Here is a 19220-nt window from a genome sequence, read left to right on the forward strand (position 1 = left end):
TTAGCCATAGTATATTGGCCATATACCACACCCCCTTGTGCCTTATTGCTTAACTATACATTCTACATCAGTAAAGAAAACAGTTGGAATGTTAAACTTACATAGGCAGGTGCGTGCGTGCAAATGTGTGTTTGTGTATGCTTGCATGCAAGAATACTCAACCCTCAGGATGCATGCATGAATGGTATTTCACATTGGATGTTGTGACCTCTGTCCTACCTTCTCTGACCTACAGTACCAGTCAAAAGTTTGGACACAGCTACTCATTCAATGGTTTTTCTTTATTTGGAATATTTTCTACATTTTAGAATAATAGTGAAGACATCAAAACTATGAAATAACACATGGAATCATGGAGTAACCAAAAAAGTGTTAAACAAATCAAAATATATTTTATATTTGAGATTCTTCAAAGTAGCCACCCTTTGCCTTAATGACAGCTTAGCACACTCTTGGTATTCTCTCATGGATAATGAACAGCGAGTAGCAGCAGTGTACAACACAACTATTGGGGGGACGTCAATGCAAATAGTACAGTGATTAATTGTTCAGCAGTCTTATGGCTTGAGGGTAGAAGCTGTTAAGGAGCCTTTTGGTCCTAGATTTGGCGCTCCGGTACCGCTTGCTGTGCGATAGCAGAGAAAACAGTCTATGACTTTGGTGACAGGAGTCTCTGACAATTTTATGGGCTATCCTCTGACACCGCCTATTACTTCCTGGATGGCAGGAACCTCGGCACTAGTGATGTACTGGGCCGTACGCACTACTCTCTGTAGTGCCAAGCAGTTGTCATACCAGGCGGTGATGCAACCGGTCAGGATGCTCTCAATGGTGCAGCTGTAGAACTTTTTGAGGATCTTGGGACTCATGCCAAATCTTTTCAGTCTCCTGAGGGGAAATAGGTTTTGTCGTGCCCTCTTCATGACAGTCTTGGTGTGTTTGGACCATGATAGTTCGTTCTCGACTCTCTACCCGCTCCACTACAGCCCTGTCGATGTTAATGGGGGCCTGTTCATCCCTCCTTTTCCTGTAGTTCACAATCAGCTCCTTTGTCTTGCTCACATTGAGGGAGAGGTTGCTGTCCTTGCACCACACTGCCAGTTATCTTACCTCCTCCCTATAGGCTGTCTCATTATTGTCGGTGATGAGGCCTACCACTGTTGTGTCGTCAGCAAACGTAATGATTGTGCTGGAGTCTTGTTTGGCCATGCATTCATGGGTGGACAGGGAGTACAGGAGGGAACTAAGTACACACCCCTGAGGGGCCCCAGTGTTGAGGATCAGCATGGCAGACGTGTTGTTGCCTACCATTACCACCTGTGGGCGGCCCGTCAGGAAGTCTAGGATCCAGTTGCAGAGGGAGGTGTTTAGTCCCAGGGTCCTTAGCTTAGTGATGAGCTTCGTGGGCACTATGGTGTTGAACGCTGAGCTGTAGTCAATTAATAGCATTCTCACATAGGTGTTCCTTATTTCCAGGTGAGAAATGCAGTGTGGAGTTCAAGAAAGTTCCCTTTGTAGTCATAGCCCTGCCACATCTGACGAGCATCAGAGCCGATGTAGTAGGATTCGATTTTAATCCTGTATTGACACTTTGCTTGTTTAACGTTTTGTCTGAGGGCATAGCGGGATTTCTTATAAGCATCCGGATTAGTGTCCCGCTCCTTGAAAGCAGCACCTCTAGCCTAATCCATGGCTTCTGGTTGGGATATGTACGTTTAGTCACTGTGGGGACGACGTCATCGATGCACTTACTGAGGAGGTGGTATACTCCTCATTGCCATTGGATGAATCCCGGAACATATTCCAGTCTGTGCTAGCAAAACAGTCCTGTAGCGTAGCATCCGCTTCATCTGACCACTTCCGCATTGAGCGAGTCACTGGTACTTCCTGCTTTAGTTTTTGCTTGTAAGCAGGAATCAGGAGGATAGAATTATGGTCAGATTTGCCAAATATAGGGCAAGGGAGAGCTTTGTATGCTTCTCTGTGGGTGGAGTAAAGGTGGTCTAGAGTTTTTTTGCACATGTGACATCCTGGTAAAACTGATTTAAGTTTGCCTGCATTAAAGTCCCCGGCCACTAGGAGCGCCACTTCTGGATGAGCATTTTCTTGTTTGCTTATGACCTTATAGCGTTGGTTGAGTGAGGTCTTAGTGCCAACATCGGTCTGTGGTGGTAAATAGATGGCTACAAATAAAATAGATGAGAACTCTCTGTGTAGGTCTTGTGGTCTACAGCTTATCATAAGGTACTCTACCTCAGGCAATCAATACCTCGAGACTTCTTTAATATTAGACATCGCACACCAGCTGTTATTAACAAATAGACACACACCCCCACCCCTCGTCTTACCAGACGTAGCTTCATCGTTCAGCCACAACTCTGTGAAACATAAGATATTACAATTTTTTTATGTCCTGTTGGTAGGATAATTGTAATCATAGGTCATCAATTTTATTTTCCAATGATTGCACGTTAGCCAGTAGAACGGATGGCAGTGGGAGTTTACTCGCTCGCCTACGGATTCTCAGAAGGCAACCCAACCTGTGCCCCCTTTTCCTCCGTCTTTTCTTCATGCAAATGACAGGGATTTGTGCCTGTTCCCGGGAAAGCAGTATATCCTTCTCGTCGGACTCGTTAAAGAAAAAGCTTCTTCCAGTTTGAGGTGAGAAATTGCTGTTCTGATGTCCGGAAGTTATTTTTGGTTGTAAGAAACGATAGCAGCAACATTATGTACAAAATAAGTTAAAACATAAGTTACAAACAACACACAAAAAAACAGCACAGTTGGTTAGGAGCATGTAAAACGTCAGCCATCCTCTTCGGCGCCATCTTAAATGAAGCATGGAGGAGGAGGTGTGATGGTGTGGGGGCGCTTTGCTTGTGACACTGTCGGTGATTTATTTAGAATTCAAGGCACAACATTGCAATCACAGCATTCTGCAGCGATACTCCATCCCATCTGGTTTGCGTTTAGTGGGACTATAATTTGTTTTTCAGGAGGACAATGACCCAACACTCCTCCAGCCTGTGTAAGGGCTATTTGACCAAGGAGAGTGATACTGTCACACCAGTCTTCGCTTAGGCTCCCCCTCTTGTCCAGCTCAGGCGTTTGGCGTCGCCGGCTTTCTAGCTGCTGCCGAACCTACTGCTGGCAAACGCCCTTCACTCATCAACCCCGGACTTGTCCCGTCATCATTACACACACCTGGTTCCAATCCACACTCTATTACTGTATACAGTACCTTGCAAAAGTAGTCATCCCCCTTGGCGTTTTTCCTATTTTGTTGCATTACAAACTGTAATTTAAGTCGATTTTTATTTGGATTTCATGTAATAGACACACAAAATAGTCCAAATTGGTGAAGGGAAATGAAAAAAATAACTTGTTTCCAAAAATTCAAAAGAATTTAAAACGGAAAAGTGGTGCATGCATATGTATTCACCCCCTTTGCTATGAAGCCCCAAAATTAGATTTGGTGCAACCTATTACCTTCAAAAGTCACGTAAGTAGTTAGATTGCACACAGGTGGACTTTATGTAAGTGTCACATGATCTCAGTGTATATATACACACCTGTTCTGAAAGGCCCCAGAGTCTGCAAAACCACTAAGTAAGGGGCACCACCAAATAAGCGGCACCATGAAGACCAAGGAGCTCTCCAAACAGGTCAGGGACAAAGTTGTGGAGAAGTACAGATCAGGGTTGAGTTATAAAAAAATCTTTGAAACTTTGAACATCCCACGGAGCACCATTAAATCCATGGAATGGAAAGAATATGGCACCACAACAAACCCGCCAAGAGATGGCCGTCCACCAAAACTCATGGACTAGGCAAGGAGGGCATTAATCAGAGGCAACAAAGAGACCAAAGATAACCCTGAAGGAGCTGCAAAACTCCACAGCGGAGATTGGAGTATCTGTCCATAGGACGATTTTAAGCCGTACACACCACAGAGCTGGGCTTTATGGCAGAGTGGCCAGAAAAAAAGCCATTAATTAAATAACAAAATAAGCAAACACGATTGGTGTTCACCAAACGGCATGTGGGAGACTCTCCAAACATATGGAAGAAGGTACTCTGGTCAGATGAGACTCAAATTTAGCTTTTTTGCCATCAAGGAAAACACTATGTCTGGCGCAAACACAATATCTCTCATCGCCCCGAGAATACCATCCCCACAGTGGAGTATGGTGGTGGCAGCATCATGCTGTGGAGATGTTTTTATCGGCATGGACTAGGAAACTAGTCAGGTCAGTCAAAAGTTTGGACACACCTACTCATTCAAGGGTTTTTAATATTTTCCACATTGTAGAATAATAGTGAATATATCAAAACTATGAAATAATGCATATGAAATCATGTATTAACCAACAAAGTGTTCAACAATTCCAAATGTATTTTATATTTGAGATTCTTCAAAGTAGCCACCTTTTGCCTTGATGACAGCTTTGCACACTCTTGGCATTTTCTCAACCAGCTTCATGAGGAATGATTTCCCAACACTCTTGAAGGAGTTTCCACATATGCTGAGCACTTGTTGGCTGCTTTTCCTTCACACTGTGGTCAAACTCATCCCAAACCATCTCAATTGGGTTGAGGTCGGGTGATTGTGGAGGCAAGGTCATCTGATGCAGCACTCCATCACTCTCCTTCTTGTTCAAATAGCCCTTACATAGCCTGGAGGTGTGTTTTGGGTCATAGTCCTGTTGAAAAACAAATGATAGTCTCACTAAGTGCAATGGGATGGGATGGCGTATAGCTGCAGAATGCTGTGGTAGCCATGCCGGTTAAGTGTGGCTTCAATTCTAAATAAATTCCTGACAGTGTCACCAGCAAAGAACCATCACACCTCCTCCTCCATATCTTCACTGTGGGAACCACTCATGTCGAGATCATCCGTTCACCTACTCTGCGTCTCACAAAGACACAGCGGTTGGAACCAAATATCTCAAATTTGGACTCATCAAACCAAAGGACACTTTTCTATTGGTCTAATGTCCATTGCTCATCTTTCTTGGCCCAAGCAAGTCTCTCTTTCTTATTGGTGTCCTTTAGTAGTGGTTTCTTTCCAGAAATTCGACCATGAAGGCCTGATTCACGCAGGCTCCTCTGAACAGTTGATGTTGAGATGTGTCTTTCACTTGAACTCTGAAGCCAGCTAAGTGGACTTTTCAGGGGGTTAAAACACTACTACCTGTATTTACTGGTGGCACAGACACTGTGTCCTACACTTAAATTGCCCTTGTCTACGATTTGCGTCTGATGCCGAGCTTGCAACTAAGCTATCCTCACCATAAGGTGATAGTTCTCCTTTATATTAAGAGTACAGTGACTGCAATAAGAAGGCATAATGTTACTTAGCTTTCTTTCAGCAAGAGTAGGTCCTGCTCGGGCCTCCCGGGTGGCGCAGTGGTTAAGGGCGCTGTACTGCAGCGCCAGCTGTGCCACCAGAGACTCTGGGTTCGCGCCCAGGCTCTGTCGTAACCGACCGCGACCGGGAGGTCCGTGGGGTGACGCACAATTGGCCTAGCGTCATCCGGATTAGGGAGGGTTTGGCTGGTAGGGATATCCTTGTCTCATCGCACACCAGCGACTCCTGTGGCGGGCCGGGCGCAGTGCACGCTAACCAAGTGTTACGATTAATGAGTGAAGAGGTGTGGAGTCGGGTGCAGAGAGCAAAAGGATGTGGGAAAAACACGCTTTAATGTCCAGGAAAAATAACATGAACAAAAGTAGGAAACAAATGATCAGAAATAATAACGGACAGCGCGAAACCCGAAAATGCATACAAAATCACTCACAAAACACAAAACAGACGAACAAGCCCGCATAAAACAGAAGCAGGCTGAACAAACTTATATAATCAAATCAAATCAAATGTTATTTGTCACATACACATGGTTAGCAGATGTAAATGCGAGTGTAGCGAAATGCTTGTGCTTCTAGTTCCGACAATGCAGTGATAACCAACAAGTAATTCCAAAACTACTGTCTTATACACAGTGTAAGGGGATAAAGAATCTGTACATAAGGATATATGAATGAGTGATGGTACAGAGCAGCATACAGTAGATGGTATCGAGTACAGTATATACATATGAGATGAGAATGTAGACAAAGTAAACAAAGTGGCATAGAGCGGCATAGGCAAGATACAGTAGATGGTATTGACTGCAGTATATACATATGAGATGAGTATGTAAACAAAGTGGCATAGTTAAAGTGGCTAGTGATACATGTATTACATAAGGATGCAGTCGATGATGTAGAGTACAGTATATACGTATGCATATGAGATGAATAATGTAGTGTAAGTAACATTATATAAGGTAGCATTGTTTAAAGTGGCTAGTGATATATTTACAACATTTCCCATCAATTCCCATTATTAAAGTGGCTGGAGTTGGGTCAGTGTCAATGACAGTGTGTTGGCAGCAGCCACTCAATGTTAGTGGTGGCTGTTTAACAGTCTGATGGCCTTGAGATAGAAGCTGTTTTTCAGTCTCTCGGTCCCAGCTTTGATGCACCTGTACTGACCTCGCCTTCTGGATGATAGCGGGGTGAACAGGCAGTGGTTCGGGTGGTTGATGTCCTTGATGATCTTTATGGCCTTCCTGTAACATCGGGTGGTGTAGGTGTCCTGGAGGGCAGGTAGTTTGCCCCCCGGTGATGCGTTGTGCAGACCTCACTACCCTCTGGAGAGCCTTACGGTTGAGGGCGGAGCAGTTGCCGTACCAGGCGGTGATACAGCCCGCCAGGATGCTCTCGATTGTGCATCTGTAGAAGTTTGTGAGTGCTTTTGGTGACAAGCCAAATTTCTTCAGCCTCCTGAGGTTGAAGAGGCGCTGCTGCGCCTTCTTCACGATGCTGTCAGTGTGAGTGGACCAATTCAGTTTGTCTGTGATGTGTATGCCGAGGAACTTAATACTTGCTACCCTCTCCACTACTGTTCCATCGATGTGGATAGGGGGGGTGTTCCCTCTGCTGTTTCCTGAAGTCCACAATCATCTCCTTAGTTTTGTTGACGTTGAGTGTGAGGTTATTTTCCTGACACCACACTCCGAGGGCCCTCACCTCCTCCCTGTAGGCCGTCTCGTCGTTGTTGGTAATCAAGCCTACCACTGTTGTGTCGTCCGCAAACTTGATGATTGAGTTGGAGGCGTGCGTGGCCACGCAGTCGTGGGTGAACAGGGAGTACAGGAGAGGGCTCAGAACGCACCCTTGTGGGGCCCCGTGTTGAGGATCAGCGGGGAGGAGATGTTGTTGCCTACCCTCACCACCTGGGGGCGGCCCGTCAGTCAGGAAGTCCAGTACCCAGTTGCACAGGGCGGGGTCGAGACCCAGGGTCTCGAGCTTGATGACGAGCTTGGAGGTGTTGACTACTAGTCTCTCAGGTGGGTTAGCACTTCATGATGACGGAAGTGAGTGCTAGGGTGTCAGGTAGGGTGGAGGTGATATGGTCCTTGACTAGTCTCTCAAAGCACTTCAGATACGGAAGTGAGTTAGCTTTCTTGGGAACAGGAACAATGGTGGCCCTCTTGAAGCATGTGGGAACAGCAGACTGGTATAGGGATTGATTGAATATGTCCGTAAACACACCGGCCAGCTGGTCTGCGCATGCTCTGAGGGCGCGGCTGGGGATGCCGTCTGGGCCTGCAGCCTTGCGAGGGTTAACGCGTTTAAATGTCTTACTCACCTCGGCTGCAGTGAAGGAGAGACCGCATGTTTTCGTTGCAGGCCGTGTCAGTGGCACTGTATTGTCCTCAAAGCGGGCAAAAAGTTATTTAGTCTGCCTGGGAGCAAGACATCCTGGTCCGTGACTGGGCTGGGTTTCTTCTTGTAGTCCGTGATTGACTGTAGACCCTGCCACATGCCTCTTGTGTCTGAGCCGTTGAATTGAGATTCTACTTTGTCTCTGTACTGACGCTTAGCTTGTTTAATAGCCTTGCGGAGGGAATAGCTGCACTGTTTGTATTCGGTCATGTTGCCAGACACCTTGCCCTGATTAAAAGCAGTGGTTCGCGCTTTCAGTTTCACGCGAATGCTGCCATCAATCCACGGTTTCTGGTTAGGGAATGTTTTTATCGTTGCTATGGGAACGATATCTTCAACGCACGTTCTAATGAACTCGCACACCGAATCAGCGTATTCGTCAATATTTTTATCTGACGCAATACGAAACATGTCCCAGTCCACGTGATGGAAGCAGTCTTGGAGTGTGGAGTCAGCTTGGTCTGACCAGCGTTGGACAGACCTCAGCGTGGGAGTCTCTTGTTTAAGTTTCTGCCTGTAGGCAGGGATCAACAAAATGGAGTCGTGGTCAGCTTTTCCGAAAGGGGGGCGGGGCAGGGCCTTATATGCGTCGCGGAAGTTAGAGTAACAATGATCCAAGGTTTTACCACCCCTGGTTGCGCAATCGATATGCTGACAACCAAACAAGAAACAGGTGATAACAATCAGACAAAACCAAACGAACACAGAACAAAGGATCGGTGGTAGCTAGTAGACCGGTGACGACGACCGCCGGGCGCCACCCGAACAAGAAGGGGAGTTACCTTCGGTAATATTCGTGACAGTACCCCCCCCCCCCCCCTGACGCGCAGCTCCCGCAGCGCGCCGACGCCGGCCTCGGGGACGACCCGGGGGCCGAGGCGCTGGGCGATCCGGACAGAGGCGATGGAACTCTCTCAACATAGATGGATCTAGAATATCCCCCACCGGAACCCAGCACCTCTCCTCCGGACCGTACCCCTCCCAGTCAACGAGGTACTGCAAGCCCCTCACCCGGCGTCTCGAGTCCAGAATAGCTCGTACCGTGTACGCCGGGGACCCCTCGATGTCCAGAGGGGGCGGAGGGACCTCCGGAACCTCACCTTCCTGCATGGGACCAGCTACCACCGGCCTGAGAAGAGACACATGAAACGAGGGGTTAATACGATAATACGAAGGAAGTAATAATCGATAACAAACCTCGTTTATTCTCCTCAGGACTTTAAATGGCCCTATACACTGCGGACCCAGCTTCCGGCAGGGCAAGCGGAGGGGCAGGTTTCGGGTCGAGAGCCAGACCCTGTCCCCAGGTGCAAACACGGTGGCCTCACTGCGGTGACGGTCAGCGCTCTTCTTCTGCCTTACACTCGCTTGGCGTAATGACTCTTGGACAGCCCTCCAGGTCTCCTTAGAGCGCTGCACCCACTCCTCCACCGCAGGAGCCTCAGTCTGGCTCTGATGCCAAGGTGCCAGGACCGGCTGGTACCCCAACACGCACTCAAATGGTGACATGTTGGTAGAGGAGTGGCTTAGTGAGTTATGGGCCATTTCTGCATCTCGCCCACTCCCCTGGCCGGTCCTGGCAATACGACTGCAGAAACCTACCCACCTACCCACTCTCTCCACCTGCCCATTACTCTCCGGGTTCCTGAGGTCAGGCTGACCGAGACCCCCAGACGTTCCATAAATTCCCTCCATACACGGGAGGTAAACTGGGGGCCCTGATCAGAAACTAAATCCTCGGGCACCCCGTAGTGCCGGAAGACATGGGTGAAAAGAGCTTCCGCAGTCTGTAGGGCCGTAGGGAGACCGGGCAATGGGATAAGACGGCAGGACTTAGAGAACCGATCCACAACGACCAGGATTGTTGTGTTACCCTGAGAGGGGGGAAGGTCAGTAAGAAAATACACCGATAGATGGGTCCACGGCCGTTGTGGAACGGGGAGAGGTTGTAATTTACCTCGTGGCAGGTGTCTAGGAGCCTTACTCTGGGCGCACACCGAACAGGAGGAGACATAGAATCGCACATCCCTCACCAAAGTGGGCCACCAGTACTTCCTCCGAAGACCTCGCACTGTCCTATAAATACCTGGGTGACCCGACGAGGGTAGACTATGAGCCAATCGAATCAATTGATCACGAACAGCAAGCGGCACGTACCTACGACCCTCTGGACACTGTGGAGGCGCAGGTTCCTCCCTTAGCGCCTGCTCGATGTCCGCGTCCACCTCCCATACTACTGGTGCCACAAGCTTAGCTGCCGGAATGATGGGAGTAGGATCGATGGACCTGTCCTCAGTGTCATAGAGTCGTGACAGCGCGTCGGCCTTAGTGTTGAGGAGGCGTAATGCGCAGAGCGCTGGAACCGGATCCCGATGGGGGAGATGGTAGAGTTGCTGGTGGGAGGGTCGGTGGGGTAGTAGGGAGACCATTCCTCTCCCAACGATCCATCCTCTCCATCATTTGATCCATCGCTGATCCTAGGCGATGGAGGATGGACGTGTGATGAAGGACTCTCTCCTCCATCGTGGGAAGAGGAGTGGTCGCTGCTCCTCCTGACTCCATATCGTGGTGCGGGCTTCTGTTACGATTAATAAGTGAAGAGGTGTGGAGTCAGGCGCAGAGAGCAAAAGGATGTGGGAAAAACACGCTTTAATGTCCAGGAAAAATAACATGAACAAAAGTAGGAAACAAATTATCAGAAATAATAACGGACAGCGCGAAACCCGAAAATGCATACAAAATCACTCTAACACAAAACAAACGAACACCCCGCACGAAACAGAAGCGGCCTGAACAAACTTATATAACCCCACCCTAACAACCAAACAAGAAACAGGTGATACCAATCAGACAAAACCAAACGAACACAGAACAAAGGATCGGTGGTAGCTAGTAGAATGGTGACGACGACCGCTGGGCGCCACCCGAACAAGAAGGGGAGTCACCTTCGGTAATATTCGTGACACCAAGGTTGCCAGGTGCACAGTGTTTCCTCTGACACATTGGTGCGGCTGGCTTCCGGGTTGGATGCGCGCTGTGTTAAGAAGCAGTGCGGCTTGGATGGGTTGCGTATCGGAGGACGCATGACTTTCAACCTTCGTCTCTCCCGAGCCCGTAGCGGAGTTGTAGCAATGAGACAAATAGCTACTAACAATTGGATACCACAAAATTGGGGAGAAAAAGGGGTAAAATTCAACACAAAAAAGAAGAAGAAAAAAAAGAGTAGGTCCTGCTGACCTATGTCCAGATTAAGCATCCAGGGTGAAAAAGTATCTTCAAAAACGTTGTGTGAGGACAAAACTTGGTAAACTTGTTAAATACAGAGTTTGATTAAATAGTTATTAAAAAGCTAAAAAGTTTTGCAGGTAGCCAAGTAGCAACAAACAGTACAGCAGTACAGAGACAACACGGATGTGCGCTGCTTCGCCAGTCACGTGATCCAACTCAACAGTGAGGCTAAGAAACATAATATGCACACACATTTATATTTACTCTACACACAGGCACACACATCCACATATGGTCATCATATACAGTGCATTCGGAAAGTATTCAGACACCTTGACTTTTTCTTATTGTTTTGCTTCTTCCCAGCTGCATCCAATTCATTAACAACTGTAACTAAGGTTGGGATTCTTTAAGAAAACAGATCTAATACCAGTGTCATCCCAGATAAGACACTATTTTAAAGCATAGTACATGTAATGTTTCCCTAAGTACAATGTAATTACTAGTTGTTACACTTCATTTTAACTAGCTAAATCCTGTGTAACTAATGTGTACTTATACAGTACATTACCCATCCTGACAACCTGGCCCTAATTTAAGTTTCTGGAAGCGCCATCCAAGTAGGAGAATAAATGCACTAATACACCATAGAGTACATGTAATATTTGTATAAGTACAGTGTAATTACTAGTTGTTACACATGATTTAGCTGGTTAAAATGAAGTGTATCTTGAGGGGTACACACTTGTAAAAATGTGTATTTACATAGTACGTTACCCATCCTGACTCTCATTTTAAGGCTTCCGGAAGCTCCATCCAGGTGGGAGGATAAACATAATAGTACATGTAATATTTTTTTACCCTTATTTTACCAGGTAAGTTGACTGAGAACACATTTTCATTTATAGCAATGACCTGGGGAATAGTTACAAGGGAGAGGAGGGGGAATAAATGAGCCAATTGTAAGCTGGTGATGATTCGGTGACCATGATGGTATGAAGGCCAGATTGAGAATTTAGCCAGGACACCAGGGTTAACACCCCTACTCTTACAATAAGTGCCATGGGATCTTTAGTGACCACAGAGAGTCAGGACGCCGATTTAACAATCCATCCGGAAGACAGCACCCTGCACAGGGCAATGTCCCCAATCACTGCCCTGGGGCATTGGGATATTCTTATTCTTATTATTCTTATTATTCCTCCTACTGGCCCTCCAACACCACTTCCAGCAGAAACTGATCTCTCATCCAGGGGACAACCCTGCTTAGCTTCAGAAGCAAGCCAGCATTGGGATGCACGGTGGTATGCTGCTGGCAAAGTACAATCTAATATCTGCTTAAGTACAACGTAATTACTGGTGTTAACACAGAATTTAGCTAGTTAAAATGAAGTGTACATTGAGGGGTACTTACGTGTAATTATTGTGTACCTACATAGTACATTACCTACATATATAGCTTCCCAATGAGCAATTACCATATACAGTACCTACTTACTAATCATTACCAAGTGAAAATACCAACAAACAAAAGATGAGCTTCTAGTTAACTCTATTACAACATGTAAAACAACCTTACATTTCTTACAAAGTAATAAGGATTGTATTATTGGATTAATAATTTGATTAACTAGATTAAACAAAGATATGGGCTTACTCAATTAACTGTTTTAGTGGTGATTCAAATCTGCAGCCTATAGTATGTTGAGTAGCCTAGGTAGCTAGGTAATTCAGAGAAGACAGAAATGTATTCCCCCTTTTACAAGCAACAATAGAAATAACAATGGAAACATCTATGTCTTCATCTGTTTGATTCTTGTAAACATTTTTCCTATCCTGGTGTCACGCCTTGACCTTAGATATCTCTGTTTTTCTATATATTTTGGTTAGGTCAGGGTGTGACTAGGGTTGGTAATCTAGTTTTTGTATGTCTAGGGTTTTTTGTATGTCTAGGGGTTTTTGTATGTCTATGTTGGCCTGATATGGTTCCCAATCAGAAACAGCTGTTTATCGTTGTCTCTGATTGGGGATCATATTTAGGTAGCCATGTTCCTCATTTGTGTTGTGGGATCTTGTCTATGTATAGTTGCCTTAGTGCACATCAGTAGCTTCACGAGTCGGTCGGTCGGTCGGTCGGTCGGTCGGTCGGTCGGTCGGTCGGTCGGTCGGTCGGTCGGTCGGTCGGTCGGTCGGTCTGTCGGTCGGTCGGTCGGTCTGTCGGTCGGTTGTTGTTTTGTTCAGTGAGTTTCGATTTATTACAATTATGTGGAACTCTACTCACGCTGTGCCTTGGTCCGATCCTTATGACGAATGTGACACCTGGAGTCTGAGAACTTGTGGAAATCTGTGGTAAAATTAGAGAAAAATAATGCATCGTTAGCAAAGACAATTAGCCTACTAGCTAGCTATCATCAGACTCAGACACAGTATAGCTAGAAACCTTCCTCTGTAATGATCATTATCATGATTTCTATCATTTAGGGTCTAGTCCGTAGCTTTGCATAGATACCTAGTTGTGTTATTCAACTAGTATTATACAAATAATGGTTGCTTAATAAGTTATGTAGTGTTTCCATTGAAAAGGACATAGCCTCAGTGGTGTAAAAAGTACCCAATTGTCATACTTGAGTAAAAGTAAAGATATCTTAATAGAAAATGACTCAAGTAAAAGTGAAAGTCACCCAGTAAAATCCTACTTGAGTAGAAGTCCAAAAGTATTTGGTTTTAAATATACTTAAGTATCAAAAGTGAAATTATAAATAATTAAAAAATCTTTATATTAAGCAAACAAGACTGCACAATTGTCTTTTTTTAAATTTACGGATAGCCCAAGTACTTTTGGGTGTCAGGGAAAATGTATGGAGTAAAAAGCACATAATTCTCTTTAGGAATTTAGCTAAATAAAAGTAAAAGTTGTCAAAAAACAAATAGTAAAGATACCCAAGGAGTGTATACACAGGTGTGTTGACACATGTAGCTAGCTACCTAAGGTTAACATGCTGAATGTGCTTCACGTAATACTCTTGGGTACAGATACCCTGAGAACAAATTTCAGGGAAGAACTTGACCGTAGAGCCCAGCTAGCTAGCTATTTGCCAGCTTTAGGTAGTTAGCTAGGTAACTAATGTTAGCTGTCAAGGTTAGAAAACTAGCTAGCATGGAAAGTATATTCTGTGGAGATGTTAACTAAGTTAGCTAGCCCCCTGTCTAGCCTAGTTGGTAGGCCTACCAAAAATGGCAGCTAATGTAGCTAGCTAGTTTTTGATATTCTGCTGGACGATTTAGCATAGATAATGTTAGCTGGCTAGCTAGCAAGCTATCGTTAGCTAGCTAGCCAACACTAGGCTGGCTAGCTGGCAAATGCTAACTAGCTACCTGTGCTAAATCATCCAGCACAATTACTGTATCCAAAAAGCTAAAACAAATTTAATCGAAAAACCTACGTTCTCTCTCACTTCTTCTTCTATGGTATATTGGCGCCAGTACACCTTGAAAGTCTCCAATATAAACTCCTAAGTCCCAAATAAATTGCTGCCGCAGCCACAATAATGTCTAGTTTCTTTGACACTTAAGCCGTACAGTTTATAACTGTGGCATGAACACCACAAAATCACCCTTAACACACATGGTATCTTTTGACTGGCAGCAAACATTTACTTGGCCTACAGGCAAAGTCACTTGTTTTCTCAAATCTTTTAATCACCTCCGCATAGGAGATTAGATTGACCGCCCAAACTTTTGCCACCTGAGTACCCCTTACAGGGTACTCCAGGAACTCGGGATCATGATCCCCACCACTATTGCAACACTTTGTTCTTCTACACACTGTTCTTGACGCTGCTCTTATGTTCAGTAGTTCTTCTCGACTGTATGTAATGAAACCTAAGATGACCTGGGGTACTAATGTAAGAAATAACACGTAAAAAAACAAAAAACTGCATAGTTTCCTAGGAACGCGAAGCGAGGCGGCCATCTCTGTCGGCGCCGGAAGTACACTAACGGAGCGGTGTTCTGGTCAGACGCCGGAGACGGGCACATCGTGCACCACTCCCTAGCATTCTTCTCGCCAATGTCCAGTCTATTGACAACAAGGTTGATGAAATCCGAGCAAGGGTAGCATTCCAGAGGGACATCAGAGACTGTAACGTTCTTTGCTTCACGGAAACATGGCTCACTGGAGAGACGCTATCGGAATCGGTGCAGCCAGCTGGTTTCTCCACGCATCGCGCCGACAGAAACAAACATCTTTCTGGTAAGAAGAGGGGCGGGGGCGTATGCTTCATGGTTAACGTGACGTGGTGTGATCATAACAACATACAGGTACTCAAAGTCCTTCTGTTCACCTGATTTAGAATTCCTCACAATCAAATGTCGACCGCATTATCTTCCAAGGGAATTCTCTTCGATTATAATCACAGCCGTATATATTCCCCCCCAAGCAGACACATCGATGGCTCTGAACGAACTTTATTTGACTCTTTGCAAACTGGAATCCATTTATCCGGAGGCTGCATTCATTGTAGCTGGGGATTTTAACAAGGCTAATCTGAAAACAAGACTCCCTAAATTTTATCAGCATATCGATTGCGCAACCAGGGCTGGAAAAACCTTGGATCACTGCTATTCTAACTTCCGCGACGCATATAAGGCCCTGCCCCACCCTCCTTTCGGAAAAGCTGACCACGACTCCATTTTGTTGATCCCTGCCTACAGACAGAAACTAAAACAAGAAGCTCCCGTGCTGAGGTCTGTTCAACGCTGGTCCGACCAATCTGATTCCACACTCCAAGACTGCTTCCATCACGTGGACTGGGATATGTTTCGTATTGCGTCAGACAACAACGTTGACGAATACGCTGATTCGGTGAGCGAGTTCATTAGAACGTGCGTTGAAGATGTCGTTCCCATAGCAACGATTAAAACATTCCCAAACCAGAAACCGTGGATTGATGGCAGCATTCGCGTGAAACTGAAAGCCCGAACCACTGCTTTTAATCAGGGAAAGGTGACCGGAAACATGACCGAATACAAACAGTGTAACTATTCCCTCCGCAAGGCAATCAAACAAGCTAAGCCTCAGTATAGAGACAAAGTAGAATCTCAATTCAACGGCTCAGACACAAGAGGTATGTGGCAGGGTCTACAGTCAATCACGGATTACAAAAAGAAAACCAGCCCAGTCACGGACCAGGATGTCTTGCTCCCAGGCAGACTAAATAACTTTTTTGCCCGCTTTGAGGACAATACAGTGCCACTGACACGGCCCGCAACTAAAACATGCGGACTCTCCTTCACTGCAGCCGACTTGAGGAAAACATTTAAAGTGTCAACCCTCGCAAGGCTGCAGGCCCAGACGGCATCCCCAGCCACGCCCTCAGAGCATGCGCAGACCAGCTGGCTGGTGTGTTTACGGACATATTCAATCAATCCCTATCCCAGTCTGTTGTTCCCACATGCTTCAAGAGGGCCACCATTGTTCCTGTTCCCAAGAAAGCTAAGGTAACTGAGCTAAACGACTACCGCCCCGTAGCACTCACTTCCGTCATCATGAAGTGCTTTGAGAGACTAGTCAAGGACCATATCACCTCCACCCTACCTGACACCCTAGACCCACTCCAATTTGCTTACCGCCCAAATAGGTCCACAGACGATGCAATCTCAACCACACTGCACACTGCCCTAACCCATCTGGACAAGAGGAATACCTATGTGAGAATGCTGTTCATCGACTACAGCTCTGCATTTAACACCATAGTGCCCTCCAAGCTCGTCATCAAGCTCGAGACCCTGGGTCTCGACCCCGCCCTGTGCAACTGGGTACTGGACTTCCTGACGGGCCGCCCCCAGGTGGTGAGGGTAGGCAACAACATTTCCACCCCGCTGATCCTCAACACTGGGGCCCCACAAGGGTGCGTTCTGAGCCCTCTCCTGTACTCCCTGTTCACCCACGACTGCGTGGCCACGCACGCCTCCAACTCAATCATCAAGTTTGCGGACGACACAACAGTGGTAGGCTTGATTACCAACAATGACGAGACGGCCTACAGGGAGGAGGTGAGGGCCCTCGGAGTGTGGTGTCAGGAAAATAACCTCACACTCAACGTCAACAAAACTAAGGAGATGATTGTGGACTTCAGGAAACAGCAGAGGGAACACCCCCCTATCCACATCGATTGGACAGTAGTGGAGAGGGTAGTAAGTTTTAAGTTCCTCGGCGTACACATCACAGACCAACTGAATTGGTCCACCCACACAGACGGCATCGTGAAGAAGGCGCAGCAGCGCCTCTTCAACCTCAGGAGGCTGAAGAAATTCGGCTCGTCACCAAAAGCACTCACAAACTTCTACAGATGCACAATCGAGAGCATCCTGTCGGGCTGTATCACCGCCTGGTACGGCAACTGCTCCGCCCACAACCGTAAGGCTCTCCAGAGGGGTAGTGAGGTCTGCACAACGCATCACCGGGGGCAAACTACCTGCCCTCCAGGACACCTACACCACCCGATGTCACAGGAAGGCCATAAAGATCATCAAGGACAACAACCACCCGAGCCACTGCCTGTTCACCCCGCTATCATCCAGAAGGCGAGGTCAGTACAGGTGCATCAAAGCTGGGACCGAGAGACTGAAAAACAGCTTCTATCTCAAGGCCATCAGACTGTTAAACAGCCACCACTAAGATTGAGTGGCTGCTGCCAACACACTGACTCAACTCCAGCCACTTTAATAATGGGAATTGATGGGAAATGATGTAAAATATATCACATGCCACTTTAAACAATGTTTCCTAATATAATGTTTACATACCCTACATTATTAATCTCATATGTATATGTATACACTGTACTCTATATCATCTACTGCATCTTTATGTAATACATGTATCACTAGCCACTTTAACTATGCCACTTTGTTTACATACTCATCTCATATGTATATACTGCACTCAATACCATCTACTGTATCTTGCCTATGCCGCTCTGTACCATCACTCACTCATATATCTTTATGTACATATTCTTTATCCCCTTACACTTGTGTCTATAAGGTAGTAGTTTTGGAATTGTTAGCTAGATTACTTGTTGGTTATTACTGCATTGTCGGAACTAGAAGCACAAGCATTTCGCTACACTCGCATTAACATCTGCTAACCATGTGTATGTGACAAATACAATTTGATTTGATTTGATTTACTCTGTCCATCTGCACACATTTGAAACATGGCCAAATCCTTCTTCTTTTTTTACACTGCAGTGATTTGGGGACGAAAGCTTTCACAGCTAACATAAACAAGCTTCACATGCATAGGTAGGTGCTCTTCATTAAAAAAAAGAACAGGACCATGAAATGTTCTTATTTAATTCCATTCAGTTGAGTTAAGATCTCCCTTCACTGAAATTTAAGGGGATTAAGGGGACTAGCCCGAACCATGAAAAACAGCCCCAGACGAGTATTCCTCCTCCACCAAACTTTACAATTGGCACTATGCATTCGGGCAAGTAGCATTCTCCTGGCATCTGCCAAACCGAGTCGGACTGCCGGATGGCGAAGCGTGATTTATAATTCCATAGAGCATGTTTCCACTGTTCCAGAGTCCAATGGCGGCCAGCTTTCCACCACTCCATCCGTTGCTTGGCATTGCACATGGTGATCTTAGGCTTCTGAGCGGCTGCTTGGCAATGGAAACAACCTTTCATGAAGCTCCCGACTAACAGTTATTGTGCTGACATTCCTTCCAGAGTCAGTTTGGAACTCGGTAGTGAGTGTTTCAATCCAGGACAGACAAATTGTACGTGCTACGCGCTTCGGCCCTCATCGGTCCTGTTCTCTGAGCTTGTGTGGCCTACCACTTCGTGGCTGAGCCGTTGTTGCTCCTAGATGTTTCCACTTCACAGTAACAGCACTTACAGTTGGCAGCTCTTGCAGGGCAGAAATTTGACGCGCTGACTTGTTGGAAAGGTGGCATCCTATGCCAGTGTCATGTTGAAAGTCACTGAGCTCTTGGCAGTAAGGCCATTTTACTGCCAATGTTTGTCTATGGATATTGTATGGCTGTGTGCTCGATTTTTATACACCTGTCAGCACTGGGTGTAGCTGAAATAGCCAAATCCTCTCATTTGAAGGGGAGCCCACATACTTTTGTGTACACAGTGTAGACTGACCAGGTTAATCCAGGTGAAAGCTATGATCTCTTATTGATGTCACTTAAATCCACTTCA

This window comes from Oncorhynchus nerka, linkage group LG27 (genome assembly GCF_034236695.1).
Source record: "Oncorhynchus nerka isolate Pitt River linkage group LG27, Oner_Uvic_2.0, whole genome shotgun sequence".
Lineage (NCBI taxonomy): Eukaryota > Metazoa > Chordata > Actinopteri > Salmoniformes > Salmonidae > Oncorhynchus > Oncorhynchus nerka.